The sequence below is a fragment of the Aotus nancymaae genome, unplaced genomic scaffold, assembly GCF_030222135.1.
Source record: "Aotus nancymaae isolate 86718 unplaced genomic scaffold, 86718_ANA_hifiasm-v0.15.2.pri h1tg000062l, whole genome shotgun sequence".
NCBI lineage: Eukaryota > Metazoa > Chordata > Mammalia > Primates > Aotidae > Aotus > Aotus nancymaae.
In genome coordinates this window covers 8,532,548-8,547,446 of record NW_026988476.1, presented here as the reverse complement: position 1 = coordinate 8,547,446, position 14,899 = coordinate 8,532,548, and the positions used below count along the sequence as shown (strand labels likewise).

General features: G+C 39.5%; 1 long non-coding RNA gene across 2 annotated transcripts in view; it reads left to right on the top strand.

Moving 5' to 3' along the window:
• Nucleotides 1-14,006, top strand: part of LOC135270394 (uncharacterized) — a 160,887-nt gene extending 146,881 nt beyond the window's left edge. For both annotated transcript variants that reach the window (XR_010338535.1, XR_010338536.1), the window contains exons 2-3: nucleotides 5,854-5,942; nucleotides 13,890-14,006. This is a non-coding gene — a long non-coding RNA (uncharacterized LOC135270394). The remainder of the gene's footprint in view (nucleotides 1-5,853; nucleotides 5,943-13,889) is intronic.
• Nucleotides 14,007-14,899: the final 893 nt, after the last annotated feature.

Sequence of the window (14,899 nt, the reverse complement as noted above, 5' to 3'; positions counted from 1 at the left end):
AAAAGGGCGAAGGAGAGTGAGCCGACAGGAAAATCCAGGGACTGTAGGTTCTAGTGAGTTGGAGAATTGTCTATATTTTTGGCAACTGAAATGTAGATGTTTTCAGATTGTTGTACTTGCTCACACATGAACATGTCATATCAGCATAGCTATGACAAGATGACCTAGCTTTTAGGAAGAAATATTCCATTTAATTGGCCAGGCATTCTAAGAATTTATTCAGCCTCAAATAACATTTTTGAAAAGCCATGGGGTGCCAGACACTTGAAGTAAGTATAGAGAATGTATAGATGAAAAGACACAGTTATTACTCTAGAGCTTACAGTCTAGAGGAAATACAGGCACATAAACAGGCAAGTATACATAGCCTTCATTAGTCTTGGGGCCCCACAGATACATTCTACTGCAGAAACTCTGAACCAAAACGTGTCTTTTCTTTAGCTATTCTTATACCCAGGAAGTTTATACAGTATGCTAAAGGGTCTCATTTACAGAAGTCCTATCTAGATATTGGTCACTTTCTCCAAAGTGCCTCACTTCTCTGGCAACACAATTTCTTCATGGCTGTGCTGTTTTCTTCCTCAGCTCAGCTCTTTCTGCTCGACATCTAGAAGAGATTGACCATTAACCAATTAGCCACCATAAAGGAAGATTAAAATAAGTAATCTAAGAGCCAGACACTCAATGCTGGAGGAGTGCAGAATTGAGAGTAGGCACTATACTAGATATAAATGTAAATAAAGCGATCCTTATCTTCAAAGAGTTTATACTCCATAAGTGATTATGATTAAGTACTTACTGCTACTACTAATATGTAACAGAGTAAATCATTAAGATTTTTTATTACCAATAAAATAATAAAGCATTTTGCAAGGATGATTGTAGTGTTGTAATAAATCATAATCTATGGCTGTCATAATTATTTTAGACCTAAATTATTTAGATTTTACCTTATTATTTCTTTCAAACCATATCTCCAACCTCTATTTGTTACTCTGAGATCTTGAAAATGCTACTTTTGTGCTTTAAGGAACTAAAAAGGCTTAAGTGTAATTGTTATGAAATAAAAACAATACCAACAGATTAGTGCAACAAAAATGCACAATTTCTTTATTTTATTAATTATTATCTTTTATTATACTTTAAGTTCTGGGGTATATGTGCAGATTATGCAGTTTTGTTACATAGGTATACATGTGCCATGGTGGTTTGCTGTATCCATCACCCTGTCATCTACATTAGGTATTTCTCCTAATATTAGCCCTCCCCAGTCCCCCTACACCCTGCTATTCCTCTCTAGCCCCCCAATCCCCCAACAGGCCCTGGTGTGTGATATTCCCTTCCCTATGTCCATGTGTTCTCATTATTCAACACCCACTTATGAATGAGAACTTGCGATGTTTGGTTTTCTATTCTCGTGTCAGTTTGCTGAGAATGATGGTTTCCAGCTTCATCCATGTCCCTGAAAAGGACACAAATTCATCCTTTTTATGGCTGCATAGTATTTCACGGTGTATATGTGCCACATTTTCTTTGTCCAGTCTATCACTGATGGGCATTTCAGGTTGGTTCCAAGTCTTTGCTATTGTAAACAGTGCCCCAATAAACATAGGTGTGCATGTGTCTTTATAATAAAATGATTTATAATCTTATGAGTATATATCCAGTAATGGGATGGCTGGGTTAAATGGTATTTCTAGTTCTAGTTCCTTGAGGAATTGCCACATTGTCTTCCACAATGGTTGAACTAATTTATATTCCCACCAACAGTGTAAAACCGTTCCTATTTCTCCACATCCTCACCAGCATCTTTTGTCTCCCGATTTTTTAATGATCGCCATTCTATCTGGTATGAGGTGGTATCTCAATGTGGTTTTGATTTGCATTTCTCCAATGACCAGTGATGATGAGCATTTTTTCGTATGTTTGTTGGCTGCATTAATGTCTTCTTTTGAGAAGTGTCTGTTCATATCCTTTACCCACTTTTTGATGGGATTGTGTGTTTTTTCTTTTAAATTTGTTTAACTTCTTTGTAGATTCTGGATACTAGCCCTTTGTCAGATGGATAGATTGCAAAAATTTTTTCCCATTCTGTTGGTTGCTGGTTCACTCTAATGATTTTCTTTTGCTGTGCAGAAGCTCTTAGGTTTAATTAGATCCCATTTGTCTATTTTGGCTTTTGTTGCTATTGCTTTTGGTGTTTTGGTTATGCCTATGTTCTGAATGGTATTGCCTAGGTTTTCTTCAAGAGTTTTTATGGTGTTAGGTCTTATGTTTAATTCCTTAATGTATCTGGAGTTAATTTTTTGTATCAAGTGTAAGAAAGGGATCCAGTTACATCTTTCTGCATATGGCTAGGCCCTTTTCCCAAACCATTTATTAAATAGGGAATCCTTTCCCCATTGCTTGTTTGTCAGGTTTGTCAAAGATCATATAGTTGTAGATGTGTGGCATTACTTCTGAGGCCTCTGTTCTGTTCCGTTGGTCTGTTTTGGTACCAGTACCATGCTGTTTCAATTACTGTAGCCTTGTAGTATAGTTGGAAATCAGGTAGCGTGATGCCTCCAGCTTTGTTGTTTTTGCTTAGGATTGTCTTGGCAAGACTGGCTCTCTTTTGGTTCCATATGAAGTTTAAGGTGGATTTTTCCAATTCTGTGAAGAAAGTCAATGGTAGCTTGATTGGGATAGCACTGAATCTATAAATTGCTTTGGGCAGTATGGCCATTTTCACAATATTGATTCTTTCTAACCATGAGCATGGACTGTTTCTCCATCTGTTTGTGTCCTCTCTTATATCCTTGAGCAGTGGTTTGTAGTTGTCCTTGAAGAGGTCCTTCATATCCACTGTTAGTTTTTATTCCTAGGTATTTTACTCTCTTTGTACAGTTTTGAATGGGAGTTCATGCATGATTTGGCTCTCTGTCTGTTATTGTTATATAGAAATGCTTGTGATTTTTGCACATTGATTTTGTGTCCTGAGACTTTGCTTAAGTTGCTTATCATCAGCTTAAGGAGATTTTGGGCTGAGACAACAGGGTCTTCTAAATATACAATCATGTCATCTGCAAATAGAGACAATTTGACTTCCTCTTTTCCTAATTGAATACCCTTTATTTATTTTTCTTGCCTGACTACCCTGGTCAGAACTTCCAATACTATGTTGAATAGGAATGGTAAGAAGGGCATCCTTGTCTTGTGGCAGTTTTCAGAGGGAATGCTTCCAGCTTTTGCCCATTCAGTATGATGTTGGCTATGGGTTTGTCATAAATAGCTTTTATTATTTTGAGATATGTTCCATTAATACCTAAAGAGCTGTTGAATTTTCTCAAAGGCCTTCTCTGCATCTATTGAGATAATCAAGTGGTTTTTGTTTTTGGTTATGTTTATATGATGAATTACATGTATAGATTTGCACATGTTGAATCATTTTTGCCTCCCAGGGATGAAGCTGACTTGATCGTTATGGATAAAATTTTTGATGTGCTGTTGGATTTGGTTTGCCAGTATTTTATTGAAGATTTGTACATCAGTGTTCGTCATGGATATTGGCCTGAAATGTTTTTTAGTTGTGTCTCTACCAGGTTTTTGTATCAGGATGATGTTGGTCTTATAAAATGAGTTAGGGAGGATTTCCTCTTTTGTTGTATTGTTTGGAAGTTTCAGAAGGAACGGTACCAGCTCGTCTTTGTACCTCTGGTAGAATTTGGCTGTGAACCCATCTAGTCCTGGACTTCTTTTTATCGTTGGTAGGCTACTAATTGCTGTGTCAACTTCAGACCTTGTTATTGGTCTATTCAGGGATTCAACTTCTTCCTGATTTAGTGTTGGGAGGGTCTAAGTGTCTAGGAATTTATCAATTTCTTCTTGATTCACTGGTTTACGTACATAGAGGTGTTTGTAATAATCTCTCATGGTAGTTTGTATTTCTGTGGAATCGGTGTTGATGTCCCCTTTATCGTTTTTTATTACATCTATTCAAATCATCCCTCTTCTTTTTTATTAGTTTGGGTTGTGGTCTATATCATCTATTTTGTTGATCTTTTCAAAAAACCACCTCCTGGATTCATTGACTTTTGGAAGGGTGTTTGTGTCTATGTCCTTCAGTTCTGCTCTGATCTTAGTTACTTCTTGTCTTCTGCTAGCTTTTGAGTTTGATCTTGCTCCTCTAGTTCTTTTAAGTGTGATATTAAGGTGGCAATTTTAGATCTTTCTTCACTTCTCATGTGGGCATTTAATGCCATAAATATCCCTCTACACACTGCTTTAAATGTGTCCCAGAGATGCTGGTAAACTGTGTCTTCATTCTCATTGGCTTCAAAGAACATCTTTATTTTTGTCTTCATTATTTATCCTGTAGTCATCCAGGAATAGGTTATTCAGTTTCCATGTAGTTGTGCAGTTTTGAGTAAGTTTCTTAATCCTGAGTTGTAATTTGAATGCACTGTGGTCTGAGAGACTGTTATGATCTCTGTTCTTTTGCATTTGCTGAGGAGTGATTTACTTCCAATTATGTGGTCAATTTTAGAGTAAGTAAAAGTACAATGTGGTCCTGAGAAGAAGGTATATTCTGTGGATTTGGGGTGGAGAGTTCTGTAAATGTCTATTAGGTCAGCTTCATCCAGATCTGAGTTCAAGTCCTGGATTTCCTTGTTAATTTTCTGTCTCATTGATCTGCCTAATATTGACATAGAGTGTTAATGTCTCCCACTATTATTTTGTGGGAGTTTAAGTCTCATTCAGAACTTGCTTTATGTATCTGTGTGCTCCTGTATTGGGTGGATATGTATTTAGGGTGGATATGTATTTAGGATAGTTAGCTCTTCTTGTTGCATTGATCCCTTTACTGTTATAAAATGCCCTCTTTGTCTCCTTTGATCTTTGTTGGTTTAAAGTCTGTTTTATCAGAGTCTAGGATTGCAACCCCTTTTTTTAATAGTTGCTTGGTAAATCTTCCTCCATTCCTTTATTTTGAGGCTACGTGTGTCTTTGCACATGAGATGAGTCTCCTGATTATAGCACACCCATGAGTCTTGACTCTTTATCCAATTTTCCAATGTGTGTCTTTTAATTTGGGCATTTAGCCCATTTATATTTAAGGTTAACATTGTTATGTGTGAATTTGGTCCTGCATTTTGATGCTAGCTGGTTGTTTTGCCTGTTAGTTGATGTAGTTTCCTCATAGTGTTGGTGGTCTTTACAAATTGGTATGCTTTTGCAGTGGCTGGTACTGGTTGTTCCTTTCCATGATTAGTGCTTCCTTCAGGAGCTCTCGTAAGGCAGGCCTGGTGGTTACAAAATCTCTCAGCAGTTGCTTGTCTGTAAAGGATTTTATTTCTTCCTCACTTTTGAAGCTTAGTTTGGCTGGATATGAAAATCTGGGTTGAAAATTGGCCCCCACTGTCTTCTGGCTTGTAGGGTTTCTGCCGGCAGATCTGCTTTGAGTCTGATGGGTTTCCCTTTGTGGGTAACCTGACCTTTCTCTCTGGCTGCCTTTAGCATTTTTTCCTTCATTGCAACCCTGCTGAATCTGACAATTATGTGCCTTGGGGTTGCTCTTTTCAAGGAATATCTTTGTGGTGGTCTGTGTTTTTCCTGAATTTAAATGTTAGCCTGCCTTGCTAGGTTGGAGAAGTTCTCCTGGACAAGCTCCTGAATAAATAGTGTTTGTTTTCCAACTCGGTTTCATTTTCCCCATCACAATCAATCAGATACACTGATCAAACATAAATTTGTTTTTTTCACATAGTCCCATTTTTTCTTTTCATGCTTTTTTCTCTAATCTTGCCTTATCACTTTATTTCATTGAGTTGATCTTCAAAATCTGATATCCTTTCTTCCTCTTGGTCGATTTAGCTACTGAAACTTGTGTATGTGGAAGGATCCAAGATGGCCGTGTAGGAGTAGCTTGCTCTGGATTGCAGCTCACAGTGAGAATGCAGAGGGTAAGTAGTTGCCACATTTCCAGATAGATTATTGCCCACAGACTGGGAGATTCATGGTGGGGGAGTGCCATGGGTCTCCAGCATGGCTGTTTAGGCCTGCACAGAGGGTCTCCAAACAAAAAACTCACATGGGTCCGGGCGCCATTTCAGCTGGTTACTGGAGCACCTGGGAGACAACTGATAAAAAGGGGACTGAAACGGAGCCAGGCCAGGAGATTCCTGGGCAAAAAAGCACCAAGAGTCTCCGGCATGGCTATTTCAACCAGCGCAGTGGGTCTCTGAACAAAATTCACACAAATCTGGGCACCTTTTCAACTGGCGACTGGAATACTTGGGAGACACAGTTGCCTGTTCAACTGAAAAAAAAAGGGGTCTGATTCAGGGAGCCAGGTGATCAGGCTTGGCCAGTCCCAACCCAACAAAGACCAGCAATCTGAAATGCTCTGGATTGAGAGGAGTTTCACAGCAAGCACAGCTGAACCCGGAACAGTCCAGCTTTGTGCGGGAGGGACATCTGCCATTGCCGAGGCAGTTCTAACTATTTGACTAGGCTGCCTCCTTGCTGGGCAGGGCATCCTTGAACAAAAGGCAGCAGAATGACAAAACTTATAAATAAAGCCCTACCTTCCTAGGTCACAGCACCTGGGAAAGAAAAGGCGGTTATGAGTTCTGCTGCAGCAGACTTAAACATACCTGCCTAGCAGCTCTGAAGGGAACAATGGAGCTCACAGCTCAGCACTTGAGCTCCTATAAAGGACAGACTGTCTCCTCAAGCAGCTCCCTGACCCTGGTATATCCAAAGAGTCACCTCATAAAGGAGAGCTCAGATTGACATCTGGCAGGTATACTTCTGGAACAAAGATAGCAGAAGAAACTGGCAGCAACCCTTACTGTTCTGCAGCTGCTACAGGTGAGGCCCAGGTAAGCAGGGTCTGGAGTGGACCTCCAGCAGTCCTGCAGCAGAGAGGCCTGTTAGAAGGAAAACTAAGAAACAGAAAGAAAGAAATAACGTCATCATCAGCAAACTGGACGTCCACTCAGAGACCCCCATCTGAAAGTCACCAACTACAAAGACCACAGGTAAATAAATCCACAAAGATGGGAAGGAACCAGTGCAAAAAGGATGAAAACACCCGAAACCAGAACGCCTCTCCTCCTCCAAGGGATCACAACTCCTCACCAGCAAGGGAACAAAGCTGGATGGAGAATGAGTCTGATGAACTGACAGAAACAGGCTTCAGAAGGTGGGTAAGAAACTTCTCTGAGTTAAAAGAACATGTTCTAACCCAATGTAAAGAAACTAAGAACATTGAAAAAAGGTCTGATGAAGTGCTAATGAGAATAAACAGCTTAGAGAGGAATATAAATGAATTGATGGAGTTGAAAAACACAACATGAGAACTTCGCGAAGCATACACAAGTTTCAATAGCCAAATTGACCAAGCAGAAGAAAGGATATCAGAGGTTGAAGATCAACTCAATGAAATAAAACGAGTAGGCAAGATTAGAGAAAAAGGAGTAAAAAGAAATGAACCAAGAATTATGGGATTATTTGAAAAGACCTAATCTACATTTGATAGGTGTATCTGAATGCGACAGAGAGAATGAATCCAAGCTGGAAAACACTCTTCAGGATATTATCCAGGAAAACTTACCCAACCTAGCAAGGCAGGCCAATATTCAAGTCCAGGAAATATAGAGAACACCACAAAGTTATTCCTCAAGAAGACCAAACCCAAGGCACATAATCCTCAGATTCACCAGGGTTGAAATGAAGGAGAAAATGGTAAGGGCAGCCAGAGAGAAAGGTTGGGTCACCCACAAAGGGAAGCCCATCAGACTCACAGCAGATCTCTCAACAGAAACCCTACAAGCCAGAAGAGAGTGGGGGCCAATATTCAACATCCTTAAAGAAAAGATGACCTAGAATTTCATATCCTGCCAAACTAAGTTTCATAAGCAAAGGAGAAATAAAATCCTTTATGAACAAGCAATTACCCAGAGATTTCATCACCACCATGCCTGCTTTACAAGAGCTCCTGAAAGAAGCACTAAACATAGAAAAGAACAACCAGTACCAGCCACTCCAAAAACGTACCAAATGGTAAAGAGCATTGACACAATGAAGAAACGGAATCAACTAACAGGCAAATCAACCAGCTAGCATCAAAATGGCAGGATCAAATTCACACATAACAATATTAACCCTCAATGTAAATGGGCTAAATGTCCCAATCAAAAAACACAGATTGGCAAATTGGATAAAAAGCCAAAACCCATTGGTGTGCTGTATCCAGGAAACTCATCTCACATGCAAGGACACACATAGGCTCAAAATAAAGGGATGGAGGAAGATTTACCAAGAAAATGGAGAGCAAAAAAAAGCAGGAGTTGCAATCCTAGTCTCTGATAAAATAGACTGTAAAACAACATAGATCAAAAGAGACAAAGGACATTACATAATGGTAAAAGGATCAATGCAACAAGAAGAACTAATGATCCTAAATATATATGCACCCAATACAGGAACACCCAGATACATAAAGCAAGTTCTTAATGACTTACAAAAAGACTTAGATGCCCGTACAATAATAGTGGGAGACTTTAACACTCCACTGTCAATATCAGACAGCTCAATGAGACAGAAAGTTAACAAGGATATCCAGGATTTGAACTCAGACCTGGACCAAGCAACCTAATAGACATCTACAGAACTCTCCACCCCAAATCCACAGAACATACATTCTTCTCAGCACCACATCAAACCTACTCTAAAATTGACCACATAATTGGAAGTAAATCACTCCTTAGCAAATGCAAAAGAACAGAAATCATAACAGTCTCTCAGACCACAGTGCAATCAAATTAGAACTCAGATTTCAGAAACTAACTCTCAACCACACAGCTTCATGAAAACTGAACAACTAGCTCTTGAATGCTGACTGGATAAACAATGAAATGAAGGCAGAAATAAAGATGCTCTTTGAAACCAACAATGTACCAGACTCTCTGGGACACATTTAAAGCAGCGTCTAGAGGAAAATATATAGCAATAAATGCCCACATGAGAAACAAGGAGAGATCTAAAATTGACACCTATCATCATCAAAATTGAAAGAGCTAGAGGAGCAAGATCACAAAAACTCAAAAGCTAGCATAAGACAAGAAATAACTAAGATCAGTACAGAACTGAAGGAGATAGAGACACAAAAAACCCTTCAAAAAATCAATAAATTCAGGAGCTGGTTTTTTGAAAAGATCAACAAAATAATAGACCACTAGTCAGATTAACAAAAAAGAAAAGAGAGAATAATCAAATAGATGCAATAAAAAACGATAGAGGGGGTATCACCACAGATTCCACAGAAATACAAACCACCATCAGAGATTACTACAAACAACTCTATGCACATAAACCAGTAAACCTGGAAGAAATGGATAAATTCCTGGACACTTGCACCCTCCCAAGCCTAAACCAGGAAGAAGTTGAAACCCTGAATAGACCAATAACAAAGGCTGAAGTTGAGGCAGCAACTAATAGCTATCAACCAAAAAAAGCCCAGGACCAGATGAATTCTACCAGACCTACAAAGAGGAGCTGGTACCATTCCTTGTGAAACTATTCCAAACAATCCAAAAAGAGGGAATCCTTCCCAAATCACTTTATGAGACCAACATCATCCTGATACCAAAACCTGGCAGATACTCAACAAAAAAAGAAAACTTCAGGCCAATATCCATGATGAACATAGATACAAAAATCTTCAATAAAATACTGGCAAACCGATTGCAACAGCACATCAAAAACCTTATCCATCACAATCAATTAGGCTTCATCCCAGGGATGCAAGGCTGGTTCAACATATGCAAGTCTATAAACCTAATTCACCACATAAACAGAACCAAAGACAAAAACCACATGATTATCTCAATAGATGCAGAGAAGGCCTTTGACAAATTCAACAGCCCTTTATGCTAAAAACCCTCCATAAACTAGGTATTGATGGAACATATCTCAAAATAATAAAAGCTATTTATGACAAACCAACAGCCAATATCATAGTGAACGGGCAAAAAGTAAAAGCATTCCCTTTGAAATCTGGCACTAGACAAGGATGCCCTCTCTCACCACTCCTATGCAATATAGTACTGGAAGTTCTAGCCAGAGCAATCAGGCAAGAAAAAGAAATAAAGGATATTCAATTAGGAAAAGACGAAGTCAAATTGTCTTTATTTGCAGATGACATGACTGTATATTTAGAGGACCCCATTGTCTCAGCCCAAAATCTCTTGAAACTGATAAGCAACTTCAGCAAAGTCTCAGGATACAAAATCAATGTGCAAAAATCACAAGCATTCCTATACACCAATAACAGACTTAAAGAGAGCCAAATCAAGAACAAACTGCCATTCAGAATTGCTACAAAGAGAATAAAATACCTAGGAATACAACTAACAAAAATGTAAAGGACCTCTTCAAGGAGAACTACAAACCACTGCTCAACGAAATAAGAGAGGACACAAACAGATGGAGAAACATTCCATGTTCATGTTTAGTAAGAATCAATACTGTGAAAACGGCCATACTGCCCAAAGTAATTTACAGATTCAATGCTATCCCCATCAAGCTACCAATGACCTTCTTCACAGAACTGGAAAAATTCACCTTAAACTTCATATGGAACCAAAAGAGAGCCTGCATAGCCAAGTCAATTCTAAGTAAACAGAACAAAGCTGGAGGCATCACACTACCTGACTTCAAACTATAGTACAAGGCTACAGTAATCAAAACAGCATGGTACTGGTACCAAAACAGAGATATAGACCAATGGAACAGAACAGAGGTCTTGGAGGCAACGCCACACATCTACAACCATCTGATCTTTTACAAACCCCACAAAATCAAGCAATGGGGAAAGGATTCCCTGTTTCATAAATGGTGTTGGGAAAACTGGCTAGCCATGTGCAGAAAGCAGAAACTGGACCCCTTCCTGACACCTTACACTAAAATTAACTCCAGATGGATTAAACACTTAAACATAAGACCTAACACCATAAAAACCCTAGAAGAAAACCTAGGCAAAACCATTCACGACATAGGCATGGGCAAGGACTTCATAACTAAAACACCAAAAGCACTGGCAACAGAAGCCAAAATAGACAAATGGGACCTAATTAAGCTCCAGAGCTTCTGCACAGCAAAAGGAACTGTCATTATATTGAACTGGTAACCAACAGAATGGGAAAAACTTTTTGCACTCTACCCAAAAGTGCTAATATCCAGAATCTACAAAGAACTAAAACAGATTTACAAGAAAAAAAAAAAACAAGCTCATTCAAAAGTGGGCAAAGGATATGAACAGACACTTTTCAAAAGAAGACATTTATAAGGCCAACAAACACATGAAAAAATGCTAATTATCACTGGTCATTAGAGAAATGCAAATCAAAACCACATTGAGATACCATCTCATGCCAGTTAGAATGGCGATCATTAAAACATGTGGAGACAACAGATGCTGGAGAGGATGTGGAGAAATAGGAACACTTTTACACTGTTGGTGGGAGTGTAAATTAGTTCAACCATTGTGGAAGACAGTGTGGCGATTCCTCAAGGACCTAGAAACAGAAATTCCATTTGACCCAGCAATCCCAATACTTGGTATATATCCAAAGGATTATACATCTTTCTATTATAGGGACACATGCACACAAATGTTCACTGCAGCACTGTTTACAATAGCAAAGACTTGGAACCAACCCAAATGCCAATCAATGATAGACTGGACAGGGAAAATGTGGCACATATATACCACGGAATACTATGCAGCCATTAAAAATGAGTTTATGTCCTTTATAGGGACATGGATGAACCTGGAAACCATCATTCTCAGCAAACTGACACAAGAACAGAAAATCAAATACCACATGTTCTTACTCATAGGCGGGCGCTGAACAATGAGAACACATGGATACAGGGAGGGGAACATCACACACTGGGGTCTGTTGGGGGGAACTAGAGGAGGGACAGCCATGGGTGGGGAGTTGGGGAAGGATAACATGGGGAGAAATGACAGATATAGGTGATGGGGAGGAAGGCAGAAAACCACATTGCCATGTATGCACCTATGCAACAATCTTGCATGTTCTTCACATGTACCCCAAACCTAAAATGCAATAAAATATATATTTAAAAGAAAAAAGAAAGAAACTTATGTATGCTTCACGAAGTTCTCATGCTGTGTTTTTCAGCTCCATCAAGTCATTTATGTTCTTCTCTATGCTGGTTATTGTGATTAGCAATTCGTCTAACCTTTGTTCAAGGTTCTTAGTTTCCTTGTATTGGGTTGTAACATGCTCCTTTAGCTTGGAGATGCTTGTTATTACCCACCTTCTGAAGCCTGCTTCTGTCAGTTTATCAAACTCATTCTCCATTCCGTTTTGTTCCCTTGCTGGTAAGGAGTTGTAATCCCTTGGAGGAGAAGAGGCATTCTGGTTTTTAGTGATTTCAGCTTTTTTGTGCTGGTTTCTTCTCATCTTCATGGATTTATCTACCTTTGGTCTTTGAAGTTGGTGACTTTGGGATGGGGTCTCTGAGTGGCCATCCTTTCTATTGCTATTGAAGCTATTTCTTTCTGTTTTTTAGTTTTCCTTCTAATAGTCAGGCCCCTCTGCGGCAGGTCTGCTGGAGGTCTGCTCCAGACCCTGCGTGCCTGGGAATCACCCGTGGGGGCTGTAGAACAGCAAAGATTGCTGCCTATTCCTTCCTCTGGTAGCTTCATCCCAGAAGGGTACCCGCCAGATGTCAGCCAGAGCTCTCCTGTATGAGGTATCTCTTTGTCAGGATAAATGGGGGTCTGGGAGCCACTTGAGCAGGCAGTCTGTCCCTTATCAGAGTTCAAGGGCTGTGCTGGGAGCTCCCATTGCTCCCTTCAGAGCTGCTGGGCAGGGACGTTTAAGTCTGCTGAAGTGGAACCCACAGCTGCCCCTTTTCCCAGCTGCTGTGTCCCAGGAAGGTGGGGGCTTTATTTATAAGTCCCTGATGTGGGCTACTGCCCTTTTTAAAGATGCCCTGCCCAGCAAGAAGGGAGTCATTTTGCAGTATGCCTGCAGAGGCCTTGCTGAGAGTTGCCATAGGCTCCACCCAGTTGCTCTGTAAACTGCCCAGTGACTTCGCTTACACCGGTGAGTTTAGAACTGCTTACCCAAGCATCGGTAATGGCAGTTGCCGCCCACCCCCCAACCACCCTGCCACCACCAGGCACTGAATGTCCCAGGTTGAGCTCAGACTGCTGTGCTGGCTGTGAGAATTTCAAACCAGTGCATCTTAGCTTGCTGATTTTTGTGGGGGTGGGACCCGCCCCGCCCAGCCCAGCCCACTGTCTCACCAGTCGCAATAAGATGAACCTGGTACCTTGGTTGGAAATGTGGAGGTCAATCACCTTCTGGATCGCTCTCACTGAGAACTGCAGACTGGAGCTTTTCCTATTTGGCCGTTTTGGCAGAAGTCTCGAAACAACACAATTTCTAATGGAAAAAATATTTTGGGGCAATATCTAAATTAATGAAGATTTTGCCACAATTAAATGAGAGCATAATAAATATCAAGTTTTTAAATTATAGGAGAGATAATTGTTTATTTGCAATCCCATGAATAGTTGGATTAAATATTCCTAATATCTTCCTTATACTCATCCCAATCAAGGTAACTTGAAGCTACATTTTTGTGCTTAAGTGTTTCATAGTAGGTTACATCCTTTCACCACCAAATTCTCAATGAATATTTTTGTAGTAATGTCAGGAAGAAAATGAATGTAGGAAACAGAACTTCTCTCCTGAACATAGTGGGAAAAGTAGCTGGTACACACATTTTTCAAAAAAACTTCAAATATAAGAAATTAGCAATTGATTGACTCCCTCTTTCTCTTGTCTCCTAAATATTGCAAGGTATGCTGCCATGTAGATTGCAGTCGAGACCAGCATCCTTTGTCTTGGTTTTATGGTATTGTGAAAGAATATGTGACCAGAGGGAAGAGGCTTGTCTTGTCATGACTGCTCACTGAGGAGACTCTGGTAAGCCAAAGTCTTTTGGAGCCTGGCTTTACATCTCGAAAAAACTTACTTACTGAGCTCTGAAGTTATGTTGTTTTATTTAATAAACAAAAATTAACAAATGATAACTTTGGTTCATATAATACAAAACAGTATCCCAATGGCAGACTTTTGGTTCCAGGAACAGATTTATTAGCTTCATCTAAGTTTATTGTTTGTTTTCTTTGAGTCATTACTACATCATTTCTTATAAGAAAGCACTTATTAAGCACTTACTAAACACCTGTTTCTACAGAAAATAAAATTAATTTGAGACATTGTTACTAAATTTGAGGAGGTGGATGCTTTAATGGAGAGTTAGAATTTAAATATCTGAAGCATTTGGAAAACATGGGGCAATAAATGATTAAGCTTGGATTGAATGGTAGCCACTGTAAACTGAAGAACCTTGACACTAAGTATGAAAAGAGTTTAGAGACTGGAGAGAAATGTGGGCCCTAATTTTCTAGTAAACTGGATTTCCTATAAGAAACAGGATTTTATTAATCCAGGCAATCAGCTAGTCATCTGGTTATAGGAAATATTAAAAGAATCAGTATAGAGATGGTTGTATGTTTCATTTTGAACACAGAAGTACTTTTGGGACATTCCAAAAGAGCTATCTAGTAGATGGGTTGATATATAGATCTGTAGATTAGAAGAAGGGAGGTATATATTTGTCAGTGAAATGCTAAACTCTCAGTGTCTTATTGATGCCTACTATTTCACATGTGAAACTGGAAACAATAGGTTCTGCTGAAATTTTTTAAAAGAGAAGTGGTGGGACGGAAGCACAAGGAGAGAGTCAGAGGCTCAGCTTAGCTGTTGTAAGTCCCATCAGTCAGGCTGGGGGCACAATTATGAAG